A 6,150-nucleotide genomic window follows, 5' to 3' on the forward strand; every position below is an offset into this window, starting at 1 on the left:
CTGCTAGAATCACGAGTTAAATAAACCTCTCTAATTCATAAAGTCTCATGATTCAGGTGTTTATAGTAACATAAGATGTACTAAGACACACACACACACACACACACACACACACACACACACACACACACCTATTTCCACAGCATTGCCAATTAGGGCTTCACACGAGGAATCCTCTGAAAGTTGTATTAATTCCCAAGGAGGACAATAGACTCAGAAGCTTAAAACAAAAGGTACGTATTCTCATACCGCTCAGGAGGAAGTCCAAAACCAAAGCGTGGGCAGTGTTACTTCTTGTGGAGACTCTGAGGGAAACAGCAACTCTCAATCCTCTTAGCTGCCAGCCATCTTTGGTGTTCCTTAGCTTAAAGACAACTTGCTCTGGTCTGCACTCTCCTCTTCATCTAGGCCTTTGCTCTGTGTGTCTGTGTGTCTGTGTGTCCTGTTATGTCTTACTAGAAACTCACCGAATTTACAGTTTCCCAACTTGATACAGTGAGAGCTCAGTTTGAACCTTGACTAATCAATCACATTTGTGGTAACTCTTTCCAAAGAAAGTCACAATGAAGCTTTGAGTCTTCTTGGTGTGTGTGTGTGTGTGTGTGTGTGTGTGTGTGTACCCCCTGTGGTGTGCTACTGCAAGAGGCTGTTTAGGGTAAACAGAGTTTCTCTTTTCCCTTTACAGGTGTCTGGATGGGAATGAAACTTGGTCTTTCTTATCCTACAGAAGAGGAGTTACATCTTATACAACTTAAGACAACGGGACTATTGAGATGTTTGTTTCTTGTTGTAAATTTGTACCACTTTATGCTTAACAATCTTTTTTTTTTTTTTTTTTGGTTCTTTTTTTCAGAGCTGGGGACCGAACCCAGGGCCTTGCGCTTCCTAGGTAAGCGCTCTACCACTGAGCTAAATCCCCAGCCCCTATGCTTAACAATCTTTCATGAGATGCCTTTTATTCCAGGCTAAATTCCCCATATTTGGGGAACCATAACTCTCTGAACAAGCAGAACATGCTGAAGTGATTTCACATTTAGCTAAGAAGGGTTAAGTCGGGGGCTGGGGATTTAGCTCAGTGGTAGAGCGCTTACCTAGGAAGCGCAAGGCCCTGGGTTCGGTCCCCAGCTCCGGAAAAAAAAAAAAAAAAAAAAAAAAAAGAAGGGTTAAGTTTCCCTGACTCAACAACACATAGGCAAAGCAGCTCCGGGACAGGGCAAATTGATCTTTCATAGGCTATTTCAGACGAATCTGGATGGCCACACCCTCATCGTGAGGAGAAGTACACAAGGTTGGGGACATGGGGCAACAGAATTCTGGAGTCGCTATTGCTGCCTGGAATCCAGGAGTATCCAGCCTTGGCCCCAAGCTCCCATCTATTCAGTGACTTCCTGACGAGCGCACTACAGAAGTCTCTTTGTGCTTAAGTTACCCAGAACCCACTCCTATCACCTGAGTCTGAAGAGTCGGATGTTTCCCAGTCTTGCCACTGTTTTGCATATTTAGCTCTGAGTTATGACACCTTGAGTTTACTATTCCTTGAGAAACTACTTTCAGGATGTCAATGTCATCCCAAACCTACAAATTAATGCAATCACAAGGCATCATATTAGCACGATTATAACCCATCTGGTTCCCAAAGAAACTCATTGTGTTGGATTATCCTACAAAGCTATAGCAAAGTACATTTAAAATAAGGGACAACTGGTGGGGTGGGGGGAGAGAGAGATAGACAGAGAGAGAGAGAGAGAGAGAGAGAGAGAGAGAGCCACTGGAGACCCTAACGATAGACTCTTTCTATGCTAGTTCCATAACAGGTAGAGAGGTAAGATGCCACAACTGCAGGTTACAGTTGTTGCCATGGTATCTGGCAACATTTTTTTTTGTACTTTAAATAGGAACTGTTTCAACTGGCATTTGTGTCAAAAGCTTACAATCTCTGTTCATTAAAGTGGGACCAGGGGATCATTAAGCAAGTGGCCTAGTGAACTGACTACTGAACTACACAAAAGAATGGATGTGCCTCAAGTCTTTGTTAGAGCTGCAAAGATGGTGAAAACATCTGCTGTTTCCGTTGCCATCCCTTCCCTCCCCTTTCTTTTTGTTAATAGAACACAAAAATCCTCCTAACCGCAATGCTTTCTTTTAAAGTAAGGACAACTTATTTTGCTCGATGCGGTAGATGGACACTAGAAGCCTCGTTTTTTGCAGCCCATTATTACAAATTGAAATATTGCAAATGGAAGAGGGCGGCCATTAAAAACCCAACCCTGTAGTGAAGCTCTGTATAAATCAAACATTATTTTCATTTTATTATTTCACTGATGAAGGGTTTCCATGTATTAGAGATGTTAGCTCCCTCTTGCAGTTCTCATAAAGTGAAGCCCAGATTTTAAATGCAAACACTGCATAAAGATATCGCTCATACATAGTAACACAGTAAACACAATCATAAGATACTGATCTTCATTATTGTAATGATGATTTTCCCATTTTAATATTTATTGCATCCCCCCCCACACACACACACACCTTATCCAAAAGGGAGCCGAGGCAACTATTGAACACATCACAAGTGCCATCTAGTGCTTTCTTTGAAAATAACATTTTCCCACTTCAAAAAGGAGAACACTCAAGATGCTGAACACTCCTAGACCAGAGAGGGGTTGAACAGTTATTTCCTAAAAGTGGACCTGTTTGTTTCCGGTCACAAAAGCTTTTGACCAGAGTGTAGAAGTAGTACTTTTCCTTGACTCCACTCAGCTCTCCCGGTATTGCTGGGGTGTCCATGTCAGAATTTCTTCCAGCTCACGAGTTCTGTGTCCGGGGGGCTTCACCTTTACTGCACTGAGACAGCTCACCAGCACTAGGAGGCGCCTGCCCCAGGATCACTGTTTCTGTGGAGAAAACACACAAGAGCTACTATCAAGGGAACTGATAAATCTTTGCCCCAAACCTCAGACACATCCCGCCCTTCTGCAGGCGCCTCTGGGGCTGTTTTCTCCCAGTCTGTTGTGGGTTCATTTTTCTCCTCCTCCCGGGAGAATCACAACAGCCTCATCCTTCCCACCTCAGCAGGCTTTCTGAAAAGCTGCCTTCAGTTCTCCTTCCTTTTCCTGTGAGGTCTCAGGGCTCAGCAGACTAGTTAGAGATCTGAACCTGCCTCCCAGGACCTTCCTTCCACAATCACTCAAACTGTTCAAATCCCCTGCCCAAGGCTCTCGCCACCCCCACCCCTTCCAAGACCAAACCTCACATTAGAGACAGTGGCAAGCTATTGTGCTTGTCTTAAGTTGAAAGATTACCTTTTGGTGGGTTTTAAATGTTGTTTTGGGTGGTGTTTTGTTTTTGTTTTTCCTGTTTTGTTGTCTCTTTTGGCCATTTTCCTTTATAACATCTCTAGCATTTCCCAGATGTCTTTGCATCTAGTCACTCTGTCTCTACCGTTCCTCTCCTCCAGTGTCCTTTCTCACCTCAGGCACACAGTTGCCAAATGGAGTTAGACTGAAACTCCTTGCTTTGTGGTTTACTTAGCTGTTTCCTGGCTCTCTGTTTCTCCTTTCTCAGCCTTCTTTTGTTTTGCTACTCAACACTTTCGAACGACTTTCCCAAACGGACATGTGTCTGAAGCCCTTTTCCAGTGACTGTTCTGGTTTTCCAGCAGGCTACCCTACTGCAGCGGCCTTCCCACACGGGCTCTGATAGAAGTCTCATAGCCATCAGACTGCCTTTTTGGAAGCAGGGAGACTATTTCTATTTTACCTAATCAAATCCAAACTATAGGCCTAGATTTTTCTCTAAACCTACTTTATTTAGGGTTCTTGAATGCTTCAACCTCCCTTCTAACCCACTGACTCAAGGTTGGGAAGAAGGTTAACAGCAAAAGGGGTTTGTGGACCTGTTTAGAAGTAGTTCTTTGGGAGTGACACCATTCTTTGTTGTCCAGATACCAGCAGTTTAGTCCAACAGCAAACATCAAATACAAATCAGTAGCAGCAGCTCAATCCAGCAGAAACTGCACGGCTCCACCAGATTGGCAAGAATCAGCTGGAATACCACAAGAAGTTCTTTGACGAGTTTCTGTCTTCGAAGTGAAGACCAGCAAAGTGTTACATGGTACTACAATGCAAGAGCATCCTCGCACTGTCTGTGGGGTCCCATTTATACTCTTTCCAAACATCACTCACCCTCTCACATGTCTGCTTCAGAACATTCTCTTACAAGACAGCTTCCAAAAAGAAAAAAAAATCACATGACATACTTGAGTTTCCAAAGAAACTAGAAATTTCCACTTCACCAAACACTCCATTTTTTGTTTCTAAAACTAAGCCCCACCCCTTGGCATTCTATCTTTAATGTTAATGAATGATATTTTAGAACCTGGCTCTGAAAATACAGAATTTCATTATTTTATTAAAATCTAACGAAGAGGTGGAGGAGGGGGAGTTTCCTCTTCACAGAATGTGCAAAGGAAGAGAGTTTCTTCGGCATCTTCAAACTTGGGAAAGGATCCAGTCAGGCGTGAAGGTTTGTGTTGAGGTTCGATCAGTTGCTGGGTATCGTGATGCCAAATTCCGTACCCGAAGGTCTAGGCCTGTGGGTGAATTCTCACGCTTACCAGCTTTTTTGGTGCAAGCCTTGATCTTTATTTTAAAACTGTTGAGGCTTAGTCTGTTGCTATGTTTTTTGCTAAATACTGGCTCTGGCTTTCTCAGCGACGAGGAGATCCTCAGGAACACCAGGTGATGCTATGTAACCTTGCCCACCAAGTCATCCCTAATTGGTCAGTATAGATGCCTACAACCTTAGCTGGGCAGAAGAGAGGTAGGCAGCATTTTTTTTCCATTTAGGGGGATTAGGGTCTGAGGCAGGACTACTAGAAAAGAGAGAGAAGGTGGAGAGAGGATCAGGTATAGGTGAATCATGAAAACACAGCCATGAGGGCTGGCCAGTTGGAGGAAGAGCAGTCCAGGCAGAACATGACAAGTTATAACTCAGGGTTATGATGGGAAAGTAGATATCATAGCTTAGAGGGTTGATATCTGCCCAACTTTAGTGCTGTTGAGGCTTACTATAATGTAAAGGTTTGTGTCCTTTCTCTGGGAACTAAATGATCCAAGGCGGTGTAGGTATTAATATGAATATTAAATATTTACCACTACAGTTTGCCACCCCTTCCCCACCCCTACTGGCCTTATTTCCCCAGTGACAGGAATCCTCCTGGAAACATTCACAGCGGAGACCAACTCTCTAGTCTCTCTGTGTGTCCAGCGTTGGGATGATTATTCTGACGAAGGAGGCCATCGGACTGTGACGGTTTTAGAAACCATTGTGGTGGTGTGAGAGCCCAACCCCCAGTGACACCTGCAATTCTGACTTCAGGTCGCTGAGCTGTTGCCCCGGTGGTAATGTCGGAGCTGCCACTTGGGTCCCCACGCGTCACAAACAGGGCAGTGTTGCGCAGTCACATCAGAACAGGACCTTGGTTCTCTTCCCTTTCCACTTACATAATGGACAAACAGAGTCTAAGAGCCCTTGGCATAACAAAGCCCTTCAGAGTCCTGGGCTGTTTTTGTTTTCACATAGGTACACGGTTGCCTCAGCAACATGGACCACAGTAACAACCTCTGCTGTGAGACAAAACTTTTCCTGGGGAGAAGCTACACACACATCTATCACCCCAGACGGGGAACCCACGAAGGACACCCCTCAAGTCCAACTTGGTGAACCATGAGTTTGACTGGAGTCCAGCAATCAAAAGCCCACTTTGGCTCACCTAATTAACATGCCCGGTTAAAATTAAGCACCTCAACTTAACTCGGGGTTTCCCTTTCACTTTTATAACCTGCCGTTTGACTATGGGCCACGACTTCTCTCTATTGAAAGGCAGTCCTTTGTACCCTGCCAGGACAAATTCCCTTGTTAGGAAAAGTACCAACTCAGAAAATTTTACTTAAAGCCCTTCTAGATTATTCCACCTTCAGTGTTTCTGTGCATTCCTTTCTCGAGCTGCTAGGTGGTACGTGTGTGGTTGATGGTCTGGGTCAATTCTCCGTTCTGCTTAAGGTTCGTCTTATATGTCCCGTTTGCTTTTCCCTTCTTGTTAGTGTTGGGAGTTTCTCACCTTTGCTTTTCAGATCACCAGTGCAGCTT

At 44.3% G+C, this 6,150-nt stretch overlaps 1 long non-coding RNA gene across 1 annotated transcript; it reads right to left on the bottom strand.

Annotated features, from left to right (window-relative positions):
* Nucleotides 1–2,285: 2,285 nt before the first annotated feature.
* LOC134486289 (uncharacterized) lies at nucleotides 2,286–5,574 on the bottom strand. Its single transcript, XR_010065097.1, has 2 exons — nucleotides 3,896–5,574; nucleotides 2,286–2,894 (listed from the first exon to the last, which is right to left on the bottom strand). It is a non-coding gene; the product is annotated as an uncharacterized LOC134486289 (long non-coding RNA).
* Nucleotides 5,575–6,150: the final 576 nt, after the last annotated feature.

The sequence above is a fragment of the Rattus norvegicus genome, chromosome 3, assembly GCF_036323735.1.
Source record: "Rattus norvegicus strain BN/NHsdMcwi chromosome 3, GRCr8, whole genome shotgun sequence".
Taxonomy (NCBI): domain Eukaryota; kingdom Metazoa; phylum Chordata; class Mammalia; order Rodentia; family Muridae; genus Rattus; species Rattus norvegicus.